The sequence below is a fragment of the Drosophila gunungcola genome, unplaced genomic scaffold (genome assembly GCF_025200985.1).
Source record: "Drosophila gunungcola strain Sukarami unplaced genomic scaffold, Dgunungcola_SK_2 000042F, whole genome shotgun sequence".
NCBI lineage: Eukaryota > Metazoa > Arthropoda > Insecta > Diptera > Drosophilidae > Drosophila > Drosophila gunungcola.
This window is the reverse complement of record NW_026453211.1, coordinates 551,410-565,665: the sequence shown is the minus strand read 5'-3', so window position 1 is coordinate 565,665 and position 14,256 is coordinate 551,410. Positions and strand designations below refer to the sequence as shown.

The window sequence follows — 14,256 nt, the reverse complement described above, 5'->3', positions numbered from 1 at the left end:
CGATAATCCCTGTCCTGCGTTCTGACATCCGATCCGCGAACCTTGCTATCGGCGCCGGCGTGCACTGGTACCACACGGCCTATCCTCCACTGCAAGGGCGGAAGGTTGGCTTTGGCGACGACGACGAGCGCCCCCACGACGATGTTGGGTTCCTCCTGAGAGTCGAGTACAGAGTCGAGTACAGCTCCTCTTTGATAGTTGGGCCTACCATCAAGATGTCATTCAACGCTACCTGCGTGGAAGTACAGCACGATTCATCAAATACTAATCTCAACTTAGTTGAAGTACTTTGTGGTCGTAGAACGCATTGGTGTGGAATGAAATAGAGCGAAATATTCGTAATTTTGTCATTGGTGGAGGTCATGTGGCAAATTAAAACATATTCCTCCATGAATTCAAGATACATCTTCTTCAGCGAAGAGTCCTTTGACAACTTCCTTTTTAGCGACAATAATCTACGTGAAGAGTAAGAAGTAATTTAATAAGAAGTTTCAATGAGAATTAATCAGTTTTTAGAAAAGTCATCATATTCATCATTTGAATTTTGAAAATCCAAATTCAGATTCGGAATCAGCGACCCCAAGAACATAAGATAACATACTAAAAGTTTTAAATCTATTGATAATTTGGGAGTTATAAACTTTTGACACTTTTTCCAATCCTGGCCCACTGTGCAGTGGTTGGACTATATACCTCCTCCGACATGATTATTTAATTTGGAGCCGTCAGTGTAGAAATTGACTGCCTCTATTGGGCCCGGTAGACCTTGCTCCCAGTCTTCTCTGGTTGGGAGCAATGCTTCAAAAGGGGTGTGGCTGTATTCAATTGGTTCGCATAGATCCGTTTTAGGTGGGATCGTTGTGTCTTGCTGGAGTATCCTGGCATGACCATATTTTTGGGATTTTCATTGCCCTCATTCGAACCGTAGCTATCTTGGCCCGCTCCATGCTGGCTAAGTCCAGGCTGGGAAGGTTCAGAATAGCGTTTAGCGCCTCGTTGGGGGTGATACGAAGGACTCCGCTTATGCATAAGGATGACATATGCTGAACCTTTTTAAGGTTTGCTGTGGTTGTCTGTTTTATTAGTGCAGGCCACCATATTGACACTCCGTAGAGTAGAATAGGCTTGACTATCGCTTGTGTTTCCAGTTGAAGATTTTCGGGGAAATACCTCATTTCGTTCCGATGGCTTTGTTGCAGGAATACAGGGCCATTGCTGCCTTTCTCGTTTTCTCTTGGCTGTTCAGTCTCCATGTCAGACGCTTATCTAGTACTAACCCCAAGTATCTAGCGTTATCATTGAAAGATAGAGAGCAGTTATTTAATGTTTGTGGGTTTAGTTAAGGAAAATTGAATATGTTTGTGAACAGCACCAGATCCGTTTTCGAGGGGTTTACCCCTAGACCTCTTTCTGTTGTCCAGACAGAGAGTATTTTAAGTTTGGCGGTCATTAGATCGCATAGTGTCTGAGAGAATTTCCCTGAGAAAATAATGGCGACATCGTCCGCATATGCCACAACCTTACATACACCCCCTTCCATGTTACACAGCAGCTTATTTACTGCGATGTTCCATAGTAGAGGGAAGAGTACACCACCCTGAGGGGTTCCCCTGTTCACGAACTTTGTTTGCGTTGAGGTTCCTACGGTGGAGGTTACAATTCTGCTCATCACCAATTTATGGATTAGCTCCACGACTTGAACCTCAACACCCACCGCTGATTCGGTGGACTTGCCCTTTGAGTATGCATGTTGTGCTGCTGATAATTGCTGACCTGATGTGCAGTCCAACCAGTCGTTCACAACTTAAGTAGAAAGGATGTCAGACTTATAGGCCTGAAATCTTTCGTCGTCGTGTGCGAGGCTTTGGGTATAAAGACTACCTTTGTTTCCCTCCATTTTGACGACAATGTTCCTATCTTAAGTATGGTGCGGAAAATTTTTTTTTAGCCAGTTGACGGCAAGCTGATTAGCATTTGGATGTGCGCAGGAGAGAGATGATCAGGTCCTACTGATTTGAAGGGTTTGAAACTGTTTATGGTCCTATGTTGCGTTCAGAAAAAAGCGTTTCCAGGTCGATTTTCTGGAAGGCGATCTACCGGGAGACTACTCGGAAAGTGGGAGACTAGAAGTAGGTTTAGGGTCTCCTTACTAGAATCTAACCATGAGCCATCTCGTTTTTTAAGGTATCCCAAAAGGGGTTGCTTTGGAGAGGATCTTCCTAAGCAGAGCTGCATCGGTTGTTTCTTCTATGTTTGAGCAGAAGGTCTGCCAAGCTGATCGTTTTCCTTTTCTTATGGCCTACTTGTAGGAGGCTAGTTCCAACTTATATTGTTGCCATTTTAGATCTTTATTACCCGCTTTCGCCCTGTTAAAAAGGGTTCTGCAGCTGGATCTGAGCTCTGAAAGTTTCTGAGTCCACCAAGGAGACTTTTTGGATCCCCTCGGTTTACATTTAGGGTAGGCTGATTCGAAGGCCATATTGCAGGCTTCTGTGAAGGTCCCTACTATATTATCTAGACTGGGTACATCACTATTGCCTTACCTAGTAAGGCTTCTCTATAAGAGCGCCAGTTTATTCGTCTAAGATTGACGAATTCAGTTGGAGTAGGAGGGTCTAATGATAAAGTAGTTTCTACGAATATGTGGTCTGAAAAGGAGTGCTCGCTTGAGACTTCCTAATTTCTGACTTTCTAGCAGACTGCCTGGCGCCAAGGTAAGGTCAATGACCGTTTGGCTATTCTTTGTGATGAAGGTGTTACCCCTGTTACATAGGTATAGATTAGAGCCAATGCTGAAATTAAAAAGAGACTCACCCCTATTATTGCTTGATGGGCCTCCCCACTGAGTGTGGTGAGCATTTGCGTCGCAGCCGATTACAAGGCCGATGCTGAGTGCCTCGCTCTCTTCGACCAGTTTTCGGAATAGCTCGTCTGGGCAGTCGTCCTTTTCGATGGCCATGTACGCTGAAGTCACCCTTATGATAGCCGCTGGAAGCTCCAGGCTGTAATAATAAAGCAAAATTTTGTTCGAATTTTACCTTCTTTTAAGGTTAAGTAGCAACTTGAATTCCTTGATGCCCAGTCCAGAGACCTTGCCTCCAACGACCCAAGGTTCCTGTACCAGCACTATGTCTGCCCCACCGTCAGACAGGCGGGCAGCAGAGCAGCAGACGCTGCCTTACTGTGGTGGAGGTTCACTTGCAGTAGTCTTCATGACATTTGCAACGTTTCCCTCCACCACCGTGACGTCGGCTTCTTCATCGTCGCTAAGGTATTCGTCTCCTACAGCCAGCTGTTTTTCCTGTACTTTGCCTATGTACACTACTTTTTTGAGGTTTCTCATATCTTCGAGATGTAAAACTTCTAGGTTTAACTCCTGTTTGGTGTTATTTTTAAGTATCTGCTTACTCATTGTAGTGGTAAGTACTATACGTTCCTCTTTCTGTTCCATAACTTGGTGCTCATACTTTATTCCATTTATTTCGATCGAACAGTTTGCATATTTGATTGCTAGCGCCCCCGACCCCGCTACTGTCATATCTTCTCCAAACGTGTTGTTTACAGGTAAGTCCAAGGCATTGAAAATGAATATGTGTCCATCCTCAGGTGCCAAAACCATTTCTCTCCCCTCCAGACTTACTGAATCGCATATTGGTGGTTTGTTCGTTAAAATCTTCCTCAAATACTCATTTCCTTTTATATCAACAACCAGCTCTTCGCTATTTTATACTTATTAATTGCTACATAATTTGGTATTACTAATAAATGTGTCCCATTAATTGGAATTGGTATAACATGATATAATTGATAGACAGTTGCCGCAAAAATTGGAGCTCTTACCCTAAATATTATGTCTGTTTCATTTATTTGGGCCTGTATAAATATTAGTTCATATACTTATTCATTTGAAACAATTCTGAGCCCTTGACTCTCGACAAACTGTATAATTCTATCTAATTCTGTCTCTGCTAAAATTAATTTAGGCACAATGTGAAGTTTCGCTAACAATATGCTAATATTGTTCAAGGGCACTGCTAAAAAATCAATACTGTAACTAATCCTATTTAAATGCTGGAGCATATGTATTTCATTGTGCTCTTGTGTTAATTCCTTAAATACGTTATTCTTATAATTTTTAATAAACAAATTTATATCTTCCTGCTCCTTGTTTATATGCTTAGTATTCAAGGTTTCCTGATAAAAGGTTCTTTGCTCGTCCGCTTCTTTTGTAAGAAACCTTGTTTCGTTTCTTAATTATTTTACTCTATTTCCTATTTTCTCCCCATTATACGCATCTTGTGCCTTGAGATTATATTGTGGAACAACGAATCACCACAATCTGTAAGATTTTGTCGCCCAATAGCATTACAATTTGTAAAAGAAACTCGAGATCTTATTCTGAAAGAAAAAGATTATATCAAAAAAAAAAATAGATAATCTAACAGTGTGTAAAGTTCCGCTCTACGAAAACCATAATATTTTTGTTCATTATTGCTTTTTTTTAACATTGATAGATGGAAAAGTATTAAATACTATAACTGGTACAAAATCTATGCAAGCATGTCCGATTTGCCAGGCAACTCCAAAGACATTTAATGATATTTAAAATAAGCAAAAAGGCATTTTTGCCAAATATTAATTCACCTCAATACGGACTCAGCCCACTTCACGCTTGGATCAGAATTTTCGAACTATGCTTGCATATTTCCTATAGACTTGACGTGAAAGTTTGGCAAATGAGAACTGAATTGCTGAGAGATTCCTTTTGAAAACGAAAAAAATTTATTCAAGCTAGACTTTGGAAAGAATTGGGACTGAGAGGCTCTGGAACTACAAAAGATGGCAATACAGCCCGCAGAGCTTTTGCAAATCCAAAATTGTTTGCTGAAATCTTAGGCCTAGATTCAAAACTAGTTTGTAACTTACAAACTATTCTAATAGCACTGTCAACAAAAAGTCCTCTTGACTCCGATAAATTTGATCAATTTGCTACTGCTACTACAAAAATTTATATTAAATATTATGATTGGTACCCTATGTTAGCAACACTTCACAAAATTTGTATGCACGGCTCTGAAATAATAAGTGAAAGTTTGCTCCCTATAGGTATGCTTGGGGAGGAAGCATCAGAGGCTCGATATAAAGATTATAAAAATTATAGACAATTTTTGAGTAGAAAACATAGCCGCATAACAACTTTAGAAGATGTTTTTAATCGAGCTATGGACACTTCTGATCCGAAAATATGCTCTATAAACCTTTCTTCGCGTCTCAAACGCACAAGATAACTGTCATTACCTAAAGAGGTAATTGACTTATTATTAGAGGCTGCAACTGATAGTAAATCTACAGTTGAAAAAGAAGAAGAAGATTTCTATGATGAGGATAAACATAATATGTCAGATATACTCAATGAACTGTATGAAATTGAGCTCTCAGAAAATGAAGAAAGTGAAAATATATAAGGAAATTTTAAAAAATTAAAAAAAAAATTAAATTTAAAAAATGGAAAAAAAAATTAAAAAATACAAAAAATTAAAAAATTAAAAAAAGAAATTAAGAAAACAAAACAAAAAAAACGGGATGTTAAATCGGTTTAGGAGCCTTCTCGTGGCACATCCTGAGTGCTTTAGCAAAAGCAGCTAATCCTAAGCGTAATATATAATTAAATAACAAAATTATCACAAATCCTTTTTAAAAATATATAAATTGATATAAAAAAATTAAAAATAATGATTAGAATTAATTTAATAACAAGTTTCAATGTGAATTAATCAGTTTTTAGAAAAGTCATCATATTATTCATTTGAATTTTGAAAATCCAAATTCAGATTCGGAATCAGCGACCCCAAGAACATAAGATTTTTTTTTTTTTTTTATTAACTTTGCTTTATTTATTGAATCTTCTCTTAGCTTTGAGACTAACAATAAGTTTTCGAATCTTAAGAGTTAAACATTAACTAACAGTGGACTGTAATTTTGGTTGCGCGTCCCTCAAGTTGGTCGCTGGGTAGGTAAGTCATTGCGACGAAGACGGGATTGGTTGCACAACCTTGTTAGACCTCTTGCAAGGTGGTTGGGGTGCAAAGACAGCTTGGTGAGGTACTTATCCTTTTGTTCTGCGATAACTGCTTTGACTGGTGGGATGTTCAAGTCACGATGTATGTTTTCGTTGCGAACGTACCACGGTGCCCCGGTGATCGTTCTCAGGATTTTTGATTGAGCCCTCTGGATTATGTCGATGTTGCTATTGCTAGCATTCCCCCATAACTGGGAGCCGTACGTCCATATAGGCTTTAGTACTGAATGTACAGCAGGACTTTGTAGTCTAAGCTAAGGGAAGATCGAGCGTTGATGAGCCAGTGTAGGCTACTGGCTTTCAACTTTAAGTGTGTTCTTTTGGCTTCAATATGCCGTCGCCATGTGAGTCTTCTGTCGAGATGTACTCCTAGATACGTTACTTCGTTTGATTGCGGAAGCAGGGTGTTATTTAATGTGAGGGGTGGGCAGTTTTGCCTATTCAGGGTGAAAGTAACGTGCTTGCATTTTTGTTCATTTACTTTAATTCGCCAATCAGATAGTCCATTTTTCAACGTCGGCCAAGTGAAGAGCTAGTTGCGCAGTTGCTTGTATTGGACATTTTGAACGGCTGAGTATAGCTGTATCATCAGCAAAAGTAGATGTTGTCAGCCGACTGCTTGTCGGGATGTCTGCTGTGTAGAGGAATATAATGTTGGCCCGAGCACGCTACCTTGGGGGACTCCAGCCAAAATAGAAAAATCGTCAGATATGGCAGTGTTACATCTCACAGCAAATTTTCTGTCGTGTAGATAAGACTCTAAAAGTTGTGAGTGTTGCTGGGAAGCATTGTCTTGATCTTGTACATTAGGCCTTCTAGCCAAACTCTGTCAAACGCTTGAGAGACGTCCAGAAATATGGCGGTGCAGTACTCACGTTTTTCGAACGCGTTTCGAATTTCTGATGTTATTCGGTTGACCTGCTCAATCGTTCCGTGTTTTTCTCGAAATCCGAATTGGTGTGATGGAATTCCATTCTGGATTCGTAGATATGTGTTTATCCGAGTCAATATGCATTTTTCAAAGAGTTTAGATAAGCATGATAGTAGGCTTATAGGTCTGTACGATGTGGGGATTGTGGGGTCTTTTCCTGGCTTCGAAATCATTATAATAATTGACTTTTTCCATCTTTTTGGAAAGTGGCCATATTTAGCGATGGCATTGAAGAGATGTGTAATGGTGCGAACGGCACAATATGGAAGCTCCGTGATCATTTTAGGGGTAATGAGGTCGCAGCCTGGAGATTTTCTCGGGTTCATATGGTTTTTGATGATGCTAACGATTTCCAATGGGCGAAACTCGATTGGCTCATGGTGAAGCTGGGTGTCATATGCAAAAGTCGGCAGAGTGAATGCATTGGTGGCAGGATTTGGTTGAAAGACATTTTTAAGGTGGTCGGCGAATGTGCTGGCTCTATCTTTATCGCTGCGCGCCCAGCCGCCTGAGGGGTTTCTAATAGGCATCACGGTTTCTTTCGGTGAGCTAAGAGATGGGTGGGCTCTCCATAGTGAGTGTTTTGAGCAAGTTGATGACAGTTGCTCTATATAACGGCGCTGGGCATATGATTCTTCTTGTTTTAGAGCTTTAGTTAGTTGCCGTGAGGCGTATTTCAAGTTCTGCCTAGCAGATGGCGATCTATAGAATTGCCACTCCCGACGTAAGCGCCGCTTTTCTAGGACAAGCTGTTCGATTTGTAGATTTGTCTTCTTTTGCTTGCATTGAATTTTTGAGATTTGGGGTGTGGAAACTTGAGCCGCAGTGACGAGTACGGACTCCAGTGTAGTTACAAAGCTGTCTATGTCAGCTTCGTCGTTGAGGCGAGGACATAGCTCAATATGTGAGCTCATATATTTTCTAAACTTGAGCCAGTTGGTTTTTTGTGAGGTCAGGTTAAACTGGTGTTCTAATGTTCCTGGTTGTTGGAGAAGATGAAATAAGACCGGCGAGTGATCAGATGAAAGATCCGAAAGGCATTCGGCGCTTATAAGATTTTTGGGAATATTTTTGGTTATCGCTAAGTCAATAAGATCGGGTAGTTTCTTTGGGTCTGTCGGCCAGTATGTTCGTCTACCAGAAGAGACATAGTCAAGCTTGTTGTTGGATTTTATGATTGCATTGTAAAGCTGCTTCCCTTTTGGAGTCACGAGGCGAGATCCCCAGTGTGTGTGTTTGGCATTGTAGTCTCCTGCTGCTATAAAATGGTCACCTAATGTGTTGAAGAACTGCAAAAACTCATACTCGGTTATATTGAAACGAGGGGGGCAGTATACGGCGGCTAGAGTTAGTTGATTGCCGGTAATAGATGTGGCCTGTAGATAGTTTTTAGCAGTTTTCTTATAATAGTGGTGCTTAATACGACTTCTGATTAGAATGCCAGTCCCACCATGTGCTTTACCTTCCGGATGATTTGTTCCATAGAAAGAGTAGCCTCTTATTTGAAAATTGTATCTGTTTGTAAGGTGTGTTTCTGAAAGTAGCATTACATCGATGTGATTGTCGAGTAGAAATTGAGTTAACTCAAGTTTGTGCTGTGAGACGCCGTTAGCGTTCCACGTAGAAATTCGTAGGGACGTCATTATTTTGGTTGTTGTGAGACCAGCATTTGAATCAGAAGATTTTGGTTTCGCATTAAATCTTGCATAGTTGTGCGCATAAACGACATAAACTCCATTAGGCTTTGTTGCAGGCTAACTATCATTGCTTCAAAGTTGCTTTGTGTCTGCTCCGTTGGTTGACGTTGTTGAGTCATGTTGTGTTCTAGACATGCTGCTTGTGGAAATGAAGTTTTAGATACAGGAGGAGCCAGTCCTAATTTTAGAGCGCTTGCAAATGTCACATTTTTGTTGAGGGTTACGGGTCCTAGTGAGGAGCTGGGTGCAGTTGAAAAGAAGACTTCAGGGTTTGATTTTGATGCTGTGAGCTGTGCGTTGTGGGAGCGGGCAGTGGTTCCTCGTTGATGGATGCGACTTTTTAGCTCCTTGTATATTGGGCAACCTCTGTAGTTGGCTGTATGATTGCCGCCACAGTTGCCGCACTTTTTTACATTGGAGTCGTTTTTGCTCGCTGGGCAGAGTGCTGAGTCATGAAGGTCTCCACAAACTACACACACTGGGCGTAGTGTGCAGTATGACTTTGTATGGCCATATTCTTGGCAGTTCGTACATTGTACCGGCCCATTGCGCTTATGTGGTTGCTCTACTGTGATTCTACGGTGGAGAAGGAACTGAAGTTTGTATATGGGGTGCACTTCGTTTCTATTAAGGGGCTTAGTTACCGGTTCGAGCTCTATCTTGAAGAGTGGTTGCGGTTTCCTATCCCTGTTCAAGATATTGAAGACTGTCTTAGTGTTAAAGCCTTTGTCTTGTAGTGCATTCTTTACTTCTTCAAGTTACATCGGATTCAATTCCTTTAAGTACAACTTGCAGACCCTTGCTGCTTTTAAGTTGGTACGTGTAGAAGTTCTTTTTCTTGTCATTAAGATATTTAGACAGCACTCGGTAATTGTCTTCGTTCTTCGTTTGAACTTTTGTTTCGTGTATGCTGCCCTTCACAAGGGGAATTATATGGAAGTTATCTTTTCAATAAGCTCAATTATTTTGTTAACAAGTTCATTGCAGCTTTTCTCCCGGATGTATATTGGGGGGGGCTTCGGTTTCTTCTTCTCAGCTTCGGTAGCTTCGTCAACCTCTTCGTCAGTAGCGTCTTCCAAAATTTTAAATCTGTTTGTATTAATGGGCGTTTCAGTCTCAGCTGAATTATAATTGGCACGGGTTATTTTTCGCTTAGAATTTAGGGGGCTCAGCTTTCTTTTGATTTGGATGTAGCGACCCATACCAGTCTGCACAGCCGGCCTTTTATTTTCGTTGCTTATTATGTATTTTTCGGGCAGCGCAGCGAACGCCGTTTTTGTGTTGGCTACGGGTTTGTTTATCGATGGCGAAGTTGCTGATGATGATAATAAACGGTTGGTCGATACCGTTGCTGCTGTTGTTGTTGTTGTTGTTACCGTTGCAGTGGTTAAAGACACTGCTGTGCTACTTATTGTTGATAAGCGTAGGTCAGTGCATACATGCATTGGAGTACACTCGGCACTTTTTGGCTTTAGAGACATCGATGGTAGCGCGGGAGAACAAGAGCGCGCTCTCTCGCTCGTTACGTTCAAGAGGTCAGTCGAACTGGGGGTGATTGACCGCGTATTGTCTGGGTTTGCATAATTTTCGGTTGCAGTAAACGAGAAATATGCATTATTTCTGATCGATGAGAGCCGTCTCTCGTCTTGCTCGCGCTGACGTTGCATGCGGATATCGTTTTGACTCATTGTCTTCACTTTAATTATAGTCTGCGTATATTAATTAATTAATTAATATGTGTGTTTGCGATTACATCGCAAGAAGCGTCTTTTCGCGTTGTAGTAGGTTGGTTAGAAACCAATCTACCTATTTGTGCCCGAGGGTCTTTGCGGAATTTGATTATTTTCGATTTGCACTTTTCCAATTATCACTTTTTGAAAGCTTGCACAAACTAAGCACGGTCCGACAACACGTCCGATCGCGGCGACAGCCTGACAGTAAAAAAAGAACATAAGAACATAAGACAACATACTAAAAGTTTTAAATCTATTGATAAATTGGGAGTTATTAATTTTTGACACTTTTTCCAATCCTGGCCCACTGTGCAGTGATCGGACTATATACCTCCTCCGACATGATTATTTAATTTGGAGCCGTCAGTGTAGAAATTGACTGCCTCTATTGGGCCCGGTAGACCTTGCTCCCAGTCTTCTCATGTTGGGAGCAATGCTTCAAAAGGGGTGTGGCTGTATTCAATTGGTTCGCATAGATCCGTTTTAGGTGAGATCGTTGTGTCTTGCTGGAGTATCCTGGCATGACCATATTTTTGGGATTTTCATTGCCCTCATTCGAACCGTAGCTATCTTGGCCCGCTCCAAGCTGGCTAAGTCCAGGCTGGGAAGGTTCAGAATAGCGTTTAGCGCCTCGTTGGGGGTGATACGAAGGACTCCGCTTATGCATAAGGATGACATTTGTTGAACCTTTTTAAGGTTTGCTGTGGTTGTCTGTTTCATAAGTGCAGGCGACCATATTGACACTCCGTAGAGTAGAATAGGCTTGACTATCGCTTGTGTATCCAGTTGAAGATTTTCGGGGAAGTGCCCCATTTCGTTCAGATGGCTTTTTTGCAGGAATACAGGGCCATTGCTGCCTTTCTCGTTCTCTCTTGGCTGTTCAGTCTCCATGTCAGACGCTTATCTAGTACTAACCCCAAGTATCTAGCGTTATCATTGAAAGATAGAGAGCAGTTATTTAATGTTTGTGGGTTTAGTTAAGGAAAATTGAATATGTTTGTGAACAGCACCAGATCCGTTTTCGAGTGGTTTACCCCTAGAACTCTTTCTGTTGTCCAGTCAGAGAGTATTTTAAGTTTGGCGGTCATTAGGGGTTCGGTAAGGGGTTCGGTTATGGCTGCAGGGAGAACATTGCTGAAAGTGCGTATTCCTTGTGGTTGAGTGACTTTTCGATTTGGCTGACTACCGCTGATTCGGTGGACTTGCCCTTTGAGTATGCATGTTGTGCTGCTGATAATTGCTGACCTGATGTGCAGTCCAACCAGTCGTTCACAACTTAAGTAGAAAGGATGTCAGACTTATAGGCCTGAAATCTTTCGTCGTCGTGTGCGAGGCTTTGGGTATAAAGACTACCTTTGTTTCCCTCCATGTTGACGACAATGTTCCTATCTTAAGTATGGTGCGGAAATATTTTTTTAACCAGTTGACGGCAAGCTGATTAGCATTTTGGATGTGCGCAGGAGAGAGATGATCAGGTCCTACTGATTTGAAGGGTTTGAAACTGTTTATGGTCCATCTTATGTTGCGTTCAGAAAAAAGCGTTTCCAGGTCGATGCTTGAACCAGACTGATTTTCTGAAAGGCGATCTACCGGGAGACTACTTGGATAGTGGGAGTCTAGAAGTAGGCTTAGGGTCTCCTTACTAGAGTCTAACCATAAGCCATCTCGTTTTTTAAGGTATCCCAAAAGGGGTTGCTTTGGAGAGAATCTTCCTAAGCCGAGCTGCATCGGTTGTTTCCTCTATGTTTGAGCAGAAGGTCTGCCAAGCTGATCGTTTTCCTTTTCTTATGGCCTACTTGTAGGAGGCTAGTTCCAACTTATATTGTTGCCATTTTAGATCTTAAAAAAGATTTTAAAAAGGGTTCTGCAGCTGGATCTGAGCTCTGAAAGTTTCTGAGTCCACCAAGGAGACTTTTTGGATCCCCTCGGTTTGCATTTAGGGTAGACTGATTCGAAGGCCATATTGCAGGCTTCTGTGAAGGTCCCTACTATGTTATATAGACTGGGTAGATCACTATTGCCTTACCTAGTAAGGCTTCTCTATAAGACCGCCAGTTTATTCGTCTAAGATTGACGAATTCAGCTGGAGTAGGAGGGTCTTATGATAAAGTAGTTTCTACGAATCTGTGGTCTGAAAAGGAGTGCTCGCTTGAGACTTCCTAATTTCTGACTTTCTAGCAGACTGCCTGGCGCCAAGGTAAGGTCAATGACCGTTTGGCTATTCTTTGTGATGAAGGTGTTACCCCTGTTACATAGGTATAGATTAGAGCCAATGCTGAAATTAAAAAGAGACTCACCCCTATTATTGCTTGATTGGCCTCCCCACTGAGTGTGGTGAGCATTTGCGTCGCAGCCGATTACCAGGCCGATGTTGAGTGCCTCGCTCTCTTCGACCAGTTTTCGGAATAGCTCGTATGGGCAGTCGTCCTTTTCGAAGGCCATGTACGCTGAAGTGTCCCTTATGGTAACCGCTGAAAGCTCCAGGCTGTAATAATAAAGCAAAAATATGCTAAGGTGCCTTTTGGCTAAAATGCAGGTTCGAATTTTACCTTCTTTAAAGGTTAAGTAGCAACTTGAATTCCTTGGTGCCTAGTCCAGAGACCTTGCCTCCAACGACCCAAGGTTCCTGAACCAGCAATATGTCTGCCCCACCGTCAGACAGGCGGGGCAGCAGAGCAGCAGACGCTGCCTTACTGTGGTGGAGGTTCACTTGCAGTAGTCTTCATGACATTTGCAACGTTTCCCTCCACCACCGTGACGTCGGCTTCTTCATCGTCGCTGAGGTGTTCGTCTCCTACAGCCGGCTGTTTTTCCTGTACTTTGCCTATGTACACTACTTTTTTGAGGTCTCTCATATCTTCGAGATGTAAAACTTCTAGGTTCAACTCCTGTTTGGTGTTATTTTTAAGTATCTGCTTACTCATTGTAGTGGTAAGTACTTTACGGTCCTCTTTCTGTTCCATAACTTGGCCCTCATACTTTATGCCATTTATTTCGATCGTACATTTTTATTTTATTTTTAAGTATCTGCTTACTTATTGTAGTGGTAAGTACTATAAGGTCCTCTTTCTGTTTCATAACTTGACCCTCATACTTTATGCCATTTATTTCGATCGAACATTTTGCATATTTGATTGCTAGCGCCCCCGACCCCGATACTGTCATATCTTCTCCACACGTGCTGTTTACAGGTAAGTCCAAGGCATTGAAAATGAATATGTGTCCATCCTCAGGTGCCAAAACCATTTCTCTCCCCTCCAGATTTACTGATTCGCATATTGGTGGTTTGTTTGTTAAAATCTTCCTCAAATACTCCTTTCATTTTATATCAACAGCCAGCTCTTCGCTCTCGCAAATAAAAGTTTCATGAACTTTGGAACATTGGTTGTTAAAGAAGCTTATTTTATACTTATTAATTGCTTCATAATTTGGTATTACTAATAAATGCGTTTCATTAATTGGAATTGGTATAACATGATATAATTGTTAGACAACAATATGCTAACAATATGCTGATATTGTTCAAGTGCACTGCTAACAAATCAATACTGTAACTAATCCTATTCAAATGCTGGAGCATATGTATTTCATTGTGCTCTTGTGTTAGTTCCTTAAATGCGTTATTCTTATAATTTTTTTTAAACAAATTTATATCTTCCTGCTCCTTGTTTATTTGCTTAGTAATTTTCGTAAACCTTTTCAAGGTTTCCTGATAAAAGGTTCTTTGCTCGTCCGCTTCTTTTGTAAGAAACCTTGTTTCGTTTCTTAATTCTTTTACTCTGTTTCCTGTTATCTCCTCATTATACGCGTCCATAT

General features: G+C 41.3%; 1 pseudogene; it reads right to left on the bottom strand.

Moving 5' to 3' along the window:
• Nucleotides 1-685: 685 nt before the first annotated feature.
• LOC128263997 (uncharacterized) lies at nucleotides 686-3,343 on the bottom strand (annotated as a pseudogene).
• Between the last annotated feature and the right edge of the window lie 10,913 nt (nucleotides 3,344-14,256).